Raw genomic sequence first — 13,942 nt, forward strand, 5'->3', positions numbered from 1 at the left:
TGCCATCCATGGGGCGCTGTAGTCCACCCGTGCAGAAACAGCTTCTGTGAAGGTAATGGTGGAGCATATGTAGAAAACACAAGGTTTGGACCAGGGGTCCCCAATTTTGAGCCCACAGGGACCTTTGGTACTTTGAAAGGGGGGGGGTGCAAAATGACTGCCACAAAAGGTGGAAAAAGCATGTGTGCACAAACTGGTATTTTCCACACAAACAAAACATTTTGAGGCAGGAAATAAAACGTTTCCTCCAAGGAGTTCTGCACTCCTACATTCCTGCTGGGTGATCTTGGGCTAGTCACAGTTCTCTCAGCGCTCTCTCAGCCCCATGTACCTCACAAGGTGTCTGTTGTGGGGAGAGGAAGGGAAAGGAGCTTGTAAGCTGCTGCTGCTGCTGCTGCTGCTGCTGCTGCTGCTTCTTCTTCTTCTTCTTCTTCTTCTTCTTCTTCTTCTTCTTCTTCTTCTTCTTCTTCTTCTTCTTCTTCTTCTTCTTCTTCTTCTTCTTCTTCTTCTTCTTCTTCTTCTTCTTCTTCTTCTTCTTCTTCTTCTTCATGAAGACAGCCAGGTAGAAGTCCTCCCGTCACACTGGCACCAATACACTTCCTTGAAACACATAGATAATGCCAGGGCAAGTGCCAGCTGGCATCATGGTGCCCAGGAGCAGCAGGTTGACGAGTGTTGGTTTGGACCCTGCATATAACACCGCAAAGTGCTGGGTAAAAGCCCCTGCACAGGAACAGCAAAAGTGGGGTGTTAACCAGAAATTCGCAACTTGGAGTTGCTAGCCCTATCCTGCGCTGCGTGTCAGGTCAGATTTTTCGGGCAGAAAATTCAGAAGGATAATCGGAAGGGATAAATGTAATGGACATGCTCAGTCTATGTTTAACTTGGGGATACATTTCTGAAGGAAATTCCTCTCTGAATTCACTTCCGCCGTCGGCTTGGTTTTATAATCACGTTAAGGGGCTCCAGCATATTCTTCCCTTCAGTGTACTTGGGATTCTTACTACTGAAATTTATGTCCGAATAAATCACTGGGAGGTGTGCTGGAATTTGCAGTGAGGATAGAAAGAGCCTGTAGGACAACCTGTCTGAATGGGATCCTTATATATCACTCCCACAGTTGTAGAGCCATTCATTACATATGGAACTAATTGAAGGCTTTTTTTAAACTATGGAGGGAATGCCCTCCTGCCTATGCTACAAAATTGCTGTGCACAGAGAAACTTGAGAACATTCATTTCTCTCCCCACTGCCCCTTCAGTGTTATCATTATAAGTAAGTGGTTTTCAGACTTTCTGCCTCCAGGGAACTTCCTCCAGTTATGGACTCATCTGCTACAGAATCCCTACGCCAGCGGTGGCGAATCTATGGCACGGGTGCCAGAGGTGGCACTCAGAGCCCTTTCTGTGGGCACGCACAGAGTCTGTCATGTGGAGGGGAGTAAAATCACTCCCCCTCACACACACATCTAGGCTGGTCTGGGCACGATCCTTTACCTGGGAGTAAGCTTGGTTGCTGGCAATGGGGCTTACTTCTGAGTAAACCCTCCTAGGGTCGTGAGTCACCCGTTCAAAGCATTGCACGGTTGCTTCACCAAGCTTACTCCTGAGTAACGCACGCCTCGGAGCCAACCGTTTTTGCTAAACTAAAACCTCAGTATTCAGGTTAAATTGCCGTGTTGGCACTTTGCGATAAATAAGTGGGTTTTGGGTTGCAATTTGGGCACTCTGTCTCGAAAAGGTTTGCCGTCACTGCCCTATGCACTGTACACAAATAACCCAGCACACAACCCAAAATTGCTCATATTTGTGAGATCCTCCCTGTGAACATCTCAAACAGTTCAAAACAGTTTTTGACCGGACAGCACTACTAAAGTTACCAGCCCCCAAGAGACCTTAGGGGTTTTCTTGGTTTTAAAATTGATATCCAGGTGACAGAAATCAGTTTTCCTGATGGAAACGGCAGCTCCTGAGGCAAAGCCCATAGTATCAAATTCGCACTTTGCTCCCTCCCCAAACACCACCCTTCCCAAAAAACCACCTGCGAATCTCCAGACCTTTCCTGAATCTAGCAATTGCACATCTTCTCAAACTAGAAGAAGACACAGTAGCAGCAGCTGTTTTTGTTTATTTGCATGATTTGTACATAAATCAGGGGGTGGAGCCTAATTATTATATCAAAGACGGCTTGAGGGTAAGCGGAACTCAATATTTCCCATCACCTCACAGACAGCTCTCTGAATCCAGCTCATTTTAGGAAAAGATGTTGGATACGAGTGTGATCTGGATGGGACATCTGTGAAAGGGATCTGGGAGTCCTAGTACTGAACATGAGTAGTGGTGGGATCCAAAAATTTTAGTAACAGGTTCCCATGGTGGTGGGATTCAAACTGTGGCATAGCGCCAATGGGGCTGGGCGGGGCATGACGGGGGCGTGGCCAGGCATTCCTGGGGCGGGGCATTCCTGAGCGGGGCTGTGGCAAGGACGCAGCCGCTGCACCGGTCCTTGGGCGGGAAACGAATGCACGCAGGCGCAGGCTGCCATGCACGCCGGTGCCCCTCCTGCTAGACTGCTTCAAGTTCTGCGCGCTACTGCTGAGAGGAGGGGCGTAACTAAGGCAAAAATCACGTGGCAAAATCACCCATTAGTAACCCCCTCTCGGCACACACAAATAATTAGTCACCTACTCTCGGGAACCTGTGAGTACCTGCTGGATCCCACCTCTGGACATGAGTCAGCAGCAGTGTGATATGGCAGCCCAGAAAGCCAATGCAATTCTGGGATGCATCAATAGAAGCATAGCGTCTACATCGAGGGAAGTAATTGTACCACCTCTACTCTGCATTGGTCAGAACTCACCTGGAGTACTGTGTTCAGTTCTGGGCACCGTAATGTAAGAAGGATATTGACCAGCTGGAACGTGCCCAGAGGAGGGCAACCAAAATGGTAAAAGGTCTGGAATTCATGCCCTACCAAGAGAGACTTTATAGGGAGCTGGGGATGTTTAGTCTGGAGAAGCAAATGTTTAGGGTGAGGGACATAATACCTATGTTTAAATATTTGAAAGGATGTCATGCCAAACAAGAAGAAGAAGAGAAGAGTTTGGATTTATATCCCCCCTTTCTCTCCTGCAGGGGACTCAAAGGGGCTTACAATCTCCTTGCCCTTCCCCCCTCACAACAAACACCCTGTGAGGTAGGTGGGGCTGAGAGAGCTCCGAGAAGCTGTGACTAGCCCAAGGTCACCCAGCTGGCGTGTGTGGGAGTGGACAGGTTAATTTGAATTCCCCAGATAAGCCTCCACAGCTCAGGCAGCAGAGCTGGGAATCAAACCTGGTTCCTCCAGATTAGATACATGAGCTCTTAACCTCCTACGCCACTGCTGCTCCAAAGAGGGAGCAAGCTTGTTTTCTGCTGCCTCAGAGAATAGAACATGGAGTAATGGATTCAAGGTGCAGGAAAAGAGATTCCACCTAAACATTAGGAAGAACTTCCTGACTGTCAGGGCTGTTTGACAGTGGAATTCACTGCCTCAGAAAGTAGAGGAGTCTCCTTTGGAGGTTTTTAAACAGAGGCTGGATGATCATATGTCAGGAGCACTTTGATTGTGTGTTCCTGCATGACAGGGAGTTGACTGGATTGTCCTTGTGGTTTCTTCAAACTCTGTGATTCTATGACCCCACTGATCACCAGGATTCATTCAGCTGATCTGGCTGGCAGAGGCATTCCTCCCATTGGGCAAAGTGGGCAGTTGCCCTGGGCGCAGCCCTGTGGGGGGCGCAGGTTTGTTTGTGGGATTTTTTGTATTTCCAGTGTTTTTCCATTTTTGGTCTGCAGAGGGTGCAGTTTTTAGGCTAGCAGCACCAAAATTTCAGGGATGTTTTGGGAGACTCTCCTGATGCTATCACCCAGGTTTGGTGAGGTTTGGTTCAGGGAGTCCAAAGTTATGGACTCCCAAAGGGGGTGCCCCATCCCCCATTGTTTCCAATGGGAGCGAACAGAAGATGGGGGCTACACCTTTGAGGGTCCATAACTTTGGACCCCCTGAACCAAACTTCAACAAACCTGGGTGGTATCATTAGGGAAGTCTCCTAAAGATACCCTGAAAGTTTGGTGCTGCTAGCTTAACAATTGCACCCCTGCCAGCAGGCACCTTCCAAATTTCCCCAGATTTTCCTTTTAAATCCCCCCACCTTTGACATGGATTTAAAGGGAGAATCTGAGGTCCCCAGTTTAAACATTGCAAGTGATGCTGTTTCAGGGTGGGGGAGAATCAACCCCAAAATACCATCACTTCCAATGTTTTTTAAACTGGGAACCCCAGATTCTCCCTTTAAGGTGGATTTAAAAGGAGAATCTGTGCTCCCTAGTTTAAACACCATTGAAAATGATGCTGTTTGGGGGTGGATTCCAGCATCACTTGTTTAAACTAGGGAGCCCAGATTCTCCTTTGAAACACTGAAAGTGATGCTGTTTCTCCCAATTGGGGGTACTGGATACAACACCATAAAATGTTTTCATAGCAGTAATAAAACATTTTGAAAGCATTTTGAAAATGTTTTCAAAAAATTATTTCTGCTGTGTGGCATGGCTTATTGCTGTGATCAGATTTGTGAGTTGGGGCATGTTCTATAATGTGATGGTGACTTTGAAACAACCTGGTGTAAAAATCATTGCTTGGTCACAGTGGGGGAGGGTGGCTGCCCTTGGGGGGCACCAAACTTCAGTTTGCCTAGATATGCCACTGGGCGTAGCTACAAGGGGGGGTGCGTGTTGCATTGGGCACATGCCTGGGCGGGGCATCAAACTCAGGTTTTGCCCAGGGCTCCAGTTTGCCTAGTTACGCCACTGCTGGCTGGTTAGGTGGCTATCTCCCTCACTGCTCCATGCGTGTCTCTCCGAAAGCTGCATGCTCAGTGGAAAAGGACAACCATCCTAGATAGAAGGAGTGTATCATTCTTCTGTCAAGGGTACACAATTTATTTTATTAAATGTACACCCCGTCCATTTCTAGCCAGAGCTGTGCTCCCTTGCTGGAACCTCCAAACAAGCTCAAGGAAAAGATGTCAAGTAAACTACCCTTACGTGTCAATTTTTTAAATTTCAGCAATGCACTAAAAGTTATTATGCTGACAGATATCCAGAGGGCCTTGGTGGTTCTTCTCCGGAAGAATCATCAGGAAACAATACTGACTTCAGGATTCCTCATGTTCTTTTTAATTGGATCTGTACTGTAATGTAATTGAAACCAGATAAAAATCGTGCTGGATACTGTTTTTATTTCGAAATATTAATTACAAACTGGAATGGAAATGCTGCTGAGTAGTTGTGTTAAGAAAGTACTGGTGGAAAGCCAATGATTAAGGAATGCTGGCGAGCACTGTAATACCTCAGCCCCCAGCCACTCCTCTATTACTTGATCAAAATCATGCGTTAGATAATGAAGCTGGAGGCCAATAATGACAGACCAGAAATTCATGCAGGAACAGTTGCTTTAGCATCGTTGTTCAAAAATATTCAGAACATCCCTGAGGGATGTCACAAGCCTTAGGGCAAAACAGACATGACGCCAGGATGGTGTGGTGGTTAAGAGCGGTAGACTCTATTCTGGAGAACCAGGTTTGATTCCCCATTTTTCTGCATGAGCTGTGGACTGTTATCTGGTGAACTGGGTTTGTTTCTCCAATCCTACACATGAAACATGCTTGGGGGACCTTAGGCTAATCACAATTCTTTCAGGCCTCTCTCAGCCTAGCCTACCTCACAAGGTGCCTGTTGAGGGGAGGAGATGGGAAGGAGTTTGTAAGCCACTTTATAAGTCTCACCTTACTGAAGAGAAAGGCAGAGTATAAATCCAAACTCTTCTTCAGACCCTAGGTGATTCTAGGAATACATGAAACTTCCTTATACTGGTCTATAAAACTCAATAATGTCTATTCCGTGGTGGCGAACCTTTGGCACTCCAGATGTTATGGACATCAATTCCCATCAGCCCCTGCCAGCATGGCCAATTGGACATGCTGGCAGGGGCTGATGGGAATTGTAGTCCATAACATCTGGAGTGCCAAAGGTTTGCCACCACTGATAGCTAGTGGCTCTCCAGGTCTAAAGAAGAGCTCTTTCACACAACCTACCCCCCCCCCTTTTTAAAAACTGGTGATACTGGAGATGGAATCCAGTTTCCACAGCCTCTCTTATGAATGGAGTTGCCAGTGTTTTTCTAAAAAGGAGATGAATAGGATCCCAGTTGGGATTGGGATCAAGTGATCCAACCCTGACAGCAGTTTTCATGGTGCTATGTGTTGCACTGCTTTTGATTACCATCCAGAAACCTCCATTGATTCACAATGCAACAGTAATATTTCTGGCTAGAACTATCGAGAAGATATCTCACATGCAAGAAATGGAAAATCCCTGCTGTACTACAGTTGAAGAATGTATTAGAGTTGGCAAAGACGGCCAAATGAACTTTGTTACTTAAAGAAAAGAATCTAGTTAAAAGCAAAGAATCTGCAGAACTGCATCTCCCCATATTGCCCACAGAGGACGTTTTGTTCCTCTAATAGTAATCTCCTGGTGGTCCCTGGCCCCAAGGATGTTCAGTAGGCCTCAATCAGAGCCAGGGTCTTTTCAGTCCTGGCACCAGCCTGATGAAACTCTCTGTCAGCTGACGCCAGGGCCACATGGGACCTTAATCAGTTCCACAGGACCTGCAAGACAAAGATGTTCCACCAGGTTTTTGTTTGAGGCCACTCATTGTCCAACTGTTCATCTTGCCAGCATCCCAATTTCCAACAAGTGCTTTCTAAAGAATGCGCCTGTCCCCCCTCCCCCCCCCCAGAAAACCTGCAAACTTAATCTTTATCGGGCGGGGGATAATATAATTTTGTAAGCTGGGATCTGTGTATATATATTCACCATTTGGAGATGTTAAATATTAGATAATGTTAGTGTTATTTTATTGTATTATTAGAATTCTTGTATTTTATCTTTGTATGTAAGCTGTTGTTAAATCCTGGTACAGCTGTCAATAAATCTGACTCTGGATATAAAATCAGAAGCCTTTATTGGGTTGTCAGGAGAGACTCAAACCAGCAAGAAGCCAGATCTGAGAAGCCTGGCTTCCTGCAAACATGTTTATTCCTTTCTGTTTCCTGCTTGAACACTCCCTTTCATCTTCCCACAGATTGGTAGAACAACAAGATGTGAAAAGCTTTGTTATGGAGTTCTGAATGTCTCAAGGTCAAACGATAGTCTTCTGCTGGGAGCCTCCTTTCTCCCCACTTCGGGAGACCCGTGGCTAGGTCGCCTACTTACTATGTTTCCAAGCACAGTGATTAAGAACAACAGGTCCAATGACATAAGACAGTTGAGTATGAAAAGACTGCCTTGGGCCCTGACTGGTGTGGTGCCAAGGAGGGCGGGAACCATACCTGACAGCTGTCCTGAACCTGACTTCAGTTGTGAAGGGCGGGGAATAAATGTAATAAAAAAAATAAAATAATAATAATTGTAACTTATGTATAAATGATGATGAACTGATTATTAAAATGTATAAGATGTTATTAAAATGGGACAAAGAGGGTAACATCAGTGATGGTAAAATGGGCTAAAAATGTGAGGAGAAGCATACAAATGGAACAAGGGGGAAGATTATGGAAAAAAAGGTCTGAAATGTACAGCTTCTTATACCCTGAAAGAAAGTTATTATAAGATGATGCATAGATGGTATTTAACACTGAAAAAAATGGTCTAAAATGTATAAGGGATTATCAAACAAATGCTCAACATGTCAACAACAGGATGGTTCTTTTTTCATATGTGGTGGACATGTGAACAGGCAAAATTGTTTTGGGATATGATTTTAAAAGAAATGCAAAAGATTTTGAAAATAGCAATTAAAAAAACCTGAGGCATTTTTGTTGGGGGTGATGGGGGAAAGTATTCCTGATCAGCAGGGAACAGCAGTTTGCACTATTATTGATTTCACTCAACACCTTTGGCAGTGGCGTAGGAGGTTAAGAGCTCATAGAGGCTTATCTGGGGAATTCAGATTAGCCTGTGCACTCCCACACACGCCAGCTGGGTGACCTTGGGCTAGTTACAGCTTCTCGGAGCTCTCTCAGCCCCACCTACCTCACAGGGTGTGTGTTGTGAGGGGGGAAGGGCAAGGAGATTGTAAGCCCCTTTGAGTCTCCTGCAGGAGAGAAAGGGGATATACTCTTCTTCTTCTTCTTCTTCTCTTCTTCTTCTTCCTCCTCCTCCTCCTCCTCCTCCTCCTCCTCTTCTTCTTCTTCTTCTTCTTCATCATCATCATCATCATCATCATCAATAAGAAACACTTTCCATGTATATGGCAACTGCAGCAAGGATTTTATATGCCTACAAATGGAGGGACAATAAAATTCCAACAAAACAAGGCTGGGTTTTGAAAGTCACAGAATATGCAGAGATGGCAAAGCTGATGATGTTTATAAGAGACATGGGCAATTTTCTCAAATATTGGTAATCCTTGTGGACTACTTATTGAAAACATATAAATAGAGGAAAAAATGGCAGGATTTGAGACTTAAATGAAAATAGAGTATTGGACTGAAGTAGTTTTATAATGACTAAAAGTGAAAATGCAGATATTAACTATAAGCATGGAACTAGATTCGAGTTTGGATCCATAGTGAGTCGCTGGAAGTCACCATATATACGTGTAAGGATGTATGTATGTCTTTTATCTTTTTTATTTAGTATTATTACAGTAGGGGGAAAGGGGGATTCAGATTGGAATCTTTTCTTTTTCTTTCTCTATATGTGTTGTTCAGATGTACAAAATGAATAAAATTTATTAAATTAATAGCAATAATAATTAATTATCTAGTTCAGTTTTGGGGCAATTGGAAATCCCTGATAAATTATTTGGATAAAACAGAAAAAAAATTGATGATTAATGGTTTCGAACATTACGGATTGTTAAAATAAGATCCAATAGAGAAAAGTGTGCCTTTTATTAGTAATAACTCTAAAGATCCAATTTTACTTATCTTGCGTAAGATTAAGTGGTAGTATTTTTTTAATAATAATACTTGGTGCATACAAAACTGGGAGTCCTTATGGAAAATGTACTTACCTTATCTTATTTTACCTTATCTCATCATCTATCAAGACAGAACAAAAGACGGAGAGTCGGCATGGTGTAGTGGTTAAGGTGTCGGACTAGGATCTGGGAAACCCAGGTTTGAATCCTCATTCTGCCGTGGAAGCTTGCTGAGTGACTGTTGTGGGTTTTCTGGGTTGTGAGGCCATGCATCTATGGCTGGCACCTTCAGAGTTAAAATGTGTTTCTCTTCGTGGCATAGGTGACCTTGGAACAGTCACTGGGTAACCTTGGAACAGTTGCACACTTGGAGACTTGACCCGGGCAAATATGTAAATGGGAGACCTCCAAGGAATATCAGGGGTGTGATGTGGAGGCTGGAAGAAGACAATGATAGAGAGGGACAGATAAATCTCTTTGGGTCGGAAGTTCCATGACCAAGAATGCCCATCTACCCTCAGATTGATTGATTGATTGATTGATTGATACTTAAATGTATAGGCTGCCGTCCCCCGAAGGGCCCAGGGGATGCAGGGGATACCCAAAGCAGGACCTCCAAAGATGACTAGAGCGGTTGGTGGGACCAGATGCGAGTGACTGTATACACATGCTTCCACTGGTAGATTTCTCCTTCTTTTGATTCTGTGAATTTTTACACGTTGTCGCCAGATTTATGTCTCTTATGCTTGAATTGTACCTGCTGTTATTTGAGTTACTCTGCTACTTCTGCGATTTCCAGCTGATTCTTCGCTTGCTTTGACATTTTTTTTAAACGGTTATTTACGTGGCTGTTGGTTGATGATCTGTTTTAATGAATTGTTATAAGCCACCCTGGGCCTCTTAGAGGGAGAGGCAGGAAATAAATATTTTAAGCAACAGACCAGAGTGTGGGTAGGATACAGCCCTACACAGCTGTTTGCAGACAGTTAAATTCTTGCCCGCAACCGTTTCTCAGAGAAATAAGCTCGCTGGCTTCGCGTTTATCCGATGCTAGAGATAATATTTCAGCGATAAGATGTGGAAGTGTGATGCTCTAGGATTTAGACTGTGACCTTGTGAGACAGTTTGTAAGTCTGATGAGTTTGACGACAGCTCGCTCATGAACTGAATGCCACTGGCGGCTTGCAGTAAGAAACAGACACTGGTTTAAATGCTTTATATTTTCTCATTTTGCACAGAACTTGAAGGTTGTTTAAGGCTGGGCTGTTCTTTTTTTAAAAAAATTACTAAACCCCAAAACATTGGCTTGGACTGTATGGTTTACACATGCTATGGTATTCAAGATGCGATTCGTTCCAACCCTCCTCCTAGCCTAGCAATCCTCTGAGACCTTCCGAACACCGATTCTTTGAGGCTGAAGAACGCATGGACTACAAGCCAAATGACCCCACAAATACATGTATCTAACTTACACTGAACCAGATCCTTGGTCCATCAAGGTCAGTATTGCAGTATTGCCTGGTCCTTTTGTCTGTACATGCTGGGAAATTGAACCGGGTACCAAGAAGATGCTCTACCACTGAGTCATGGCCATCCCTGAAGAACCCATGAAGCTGCCTTTCACTGAATCAGACCCTTGGTCCATCAAGAACAGTATTGCCTGCTCTCACTGTCAGTGTCTCTACAGTTAGGGTCGTTCCGTTCATGGCCCTCCATAATAGATCAGTGGATCACAATTCCCATCAGCCCCTGCCAGCATGGCCAAGTGGCAGGACTGATGGGAATTGTAGTCCATAAACATCTGGAGGGCCATAGTTTGAAGACCCCTGCTCTACAGGTTAAGGTTTTTACATCACATTCTGACTGGTCCTTTTGTCTGTACATGCTGGGAAATTGAACCGGGTACCAAGAAGATGCTCTACCACTGAGTCATGGCCATCTCTGAAGAACCCATGAAGCTGCCTTTCACTGAATCAGACCCTTGGTCCATCAAGAACAGTATTGCCTGCTCTCACTGTCAGTGTCTCTACAGAAGGGTCTTCAAACTATGGCCCTCCATATGTTCGTGGACTACAATTCCCATCAGCCCCTGCCAGCATGGCCAAGTGGCAGGACTGATGGGAATTGTAGTCCATAAACATCTGGAGGGCCATAGTTTGAAGACCCCTGCTCTACAGGTTAAGGTTTTTACATCACATTCTGACTGGTCCTTTTGTCTGTACATGCTGGGAAATTGAACCGGGTACCAAGAAGATGCTCTACCACTGAGTCATGGCCACCTCTGAAGAACCCGCGAAACTTCCTTTTACTGAATCAGACCCTTGGTCCAACAAGGTTAGTATTGTCTGCTCTGACTGGCAGCGTCTCTCCAGTGTCTCTGGCAGAGGTCTTTCACACAAACTACTGCCTTGTCCTTTTAACTGGAGAGGCCACAGATTGAACCCGGGACCCTCTGCAATCCAAGCTGAGGCTCTTCTCTGAGCCAGAGCCCCTCTACAGACCTCAGGAAGGAAACAGGCCAAATTGTCATCAGTTTCCTCTCCTTTCAGCCGAACTTCCAGGGATACAAGGAATCCTGTTGATTCCGCAGCTGTGGCAGCCTGGTTTCCATCCCTTTACTTCAGCCCTTCCAGGCCCCGTGGCTTTTTGTCCACAAGTCCTATAACCATTCCAGCAGTTATGTTTCTAACATCTTGGTGGTGGTGGTGGTAGCTCGTGGGAAATAGGAGTGTGTGTATGTGGGGGAGGGGGAAGTTCATGTCTGTTCTCCATGGGATCCATGCCAAGTAATTTGACAGGTTTCGTGTTTTTAAAGCATTGCTAAAATTGAGATGTTCAGATTGTGTGGGTGTGAGATTTTGCAGTCAAGTCACAGCTGATTTACAGTGACACCTCTTTGGGGACAGATGAAAGGGGTGAAATTGTGGCACCAGTGACATTGCTGTGGTGCCGGTGACATCACTGCTAGGGGTGTGCACAGTGGTGGGATCCAAAAATTTTAGTAACAGGTTCCCATGTTGGTGCGATTCAAACTGCGGCATAGCGCCAATGGGACTGGGAGGGGCACGGCGGGGCGTGGCAGGCATTCTGGGGGTGGGGGATTCCTGGGCGGGGCTGTGGCAAGGACGCAGCCACTGCGCTGGTCCTTGGGCAGGAAACGAATGCACACAGGCACAGGCTGCCACGCACGCCGGTGCACCTCCTGCTAGACTGCTTCAAGTTCTGCGCGCTACTGCTGAGAGGAGGGGTGTAACTAAGGCAAAAATCATGTGGCAAAATCACCAATTAGTAACCCCCTCTCGGCACACACAAATAATTAGTAACCTACTCTCGGGAACCTGTGAGAACCTGCTGGATCCCACCTCTGGGTGTGCATTTGGCAAACCCAAACTGAAAAATCTCCCCAAAAAGCCAAGTCATGTTCAGAGGTGGTTTGCCATTGCCTGACTTTGGGTGAGCCGAGAGAATTCCGAGAGAACTGTGACTGGCCCAAGGTCACCCAGCAGGCTTTCTAGGGAGGATTCACAACAATAAATATGCGCCACTCACTGGACAATCATACTGCTCCATTTCTGGTCACTGGACAGAACCGGGATGTTCTGCCAGGCCTATGGTTGAGGACAGTGATGGTTGCCATCTCGTTGGCATCCCATCTCCTCGCTCCTGTTCGCTTCCCTTCTATTAGTCACTGAGGTTGTTGTTTATTCCCTTGTAATTAGATTTTCAGTTACCCCTTTTCTTTCTGACAGGCCCCCAAATTGATGTTTGACAGCACTACTGTAGATTCTGTATGGTTTCAAATTGGGAAGAATGTTTTAATTACGGTCTTTGAGATGTAAGTCACTCTGAGCTAGACTTGTTATGGAAGAGTTGGGTGATCAGCTGGAACGATATCTAAATAAATTAAAAAAAATAAATTGGAGTAGATTTGCTATGATCATGCTTGCCTTTGATATTTAAAGGCTCCTGGTGTGCCAAGGAGGATGGGCAGATGTCTGCTTCTGTATAGGTTGGCAGCTGCCAGAATCTCTTCAGTTTTTCTTGCTGCCAGTTCCTTGAGTACCCTTGGCTGAGCAATTTCACTGTTTTTCTGCTACTGCCCAGCTCCAGGGCTGAGATAGAACAGCTGCTTATTTGAACATTAGGAGCCTGGTCTCAGCAGCTCTCCAAGATGTTCATGGACTATCACTATCAGTCCCCTGCCAGCATGGCCAATTGGCCATGCTGGCAGGGGCTGATGGGATTTGTAGCCCATGAACATCTGGAGAGCCGCAGGTTGCAGACCTCTGATCTAACCAGATTGTCTAAGGTGGTTTAAAGATGATGAGCGATAAGAAGGGAAGGCAGGTACTTCTGGAAGTTTCTCACCAACGTGTGCTCATGGGCAGCAGGAAGAGCAGAAACTAGTTTGCATTTAAATTAAAGGAGGGGTGGGATTATGACTCTGTGATTGAGGACCTGCTTTGCATGTGTAACCCCCATGCTCAGAATGGGTTGACCCAGAAAGGGGTGGAGACTCAAAGCAGCAAGAGGCTGCAGAGCTCATGTAGTTTGGAGGAGACAAGGCTACCAGACTCGGACCTTGGTTTGTATGAGCCCTTAACACCTTGTTTAGGGTTTCTTTTTGTGGTTGTAATGGGTGAGAGTTCTCCTGGAAACCTTCATCATGTTGAATCCTGTTCATCAAGCCCTTGGAGTCTTCAGGAGCCAACCCCCTTGCAAAGAAGAATTGGACTTGGCAGTATCAGTAGACTGTAAATATAAGGACTTGAAAATGCAACCTGAACAGGACCTTGAAGTGTGATGTTAAATGCTGATGTTATATGTTAAGAAAGTAAACCATTTTGTTTTTAAAATTTGTTGTTGCAAACTCAATCCAAGTTCTGCCCCACAGAACCCACAGATAGAGGTTACA

The sequence above is a fragment of the Sphaerodactylus townsendi genome, linkage group LG02 (assembly GCF_021028975.2).
Source record: "Sphaerodactylus townsendi isolate TG3544 linkage group LG02, MPM_Stown_v2.3, whole genome shotgun sequence".
NCBI classification, from domain to species: domain Eukaryota; kingdom Metazoa; phylum Chordata; class Lepidosauria; order Squamata; family Sphaerodactylidae; genus Sphaerodactylus; species Sphaerodactylus townsendi.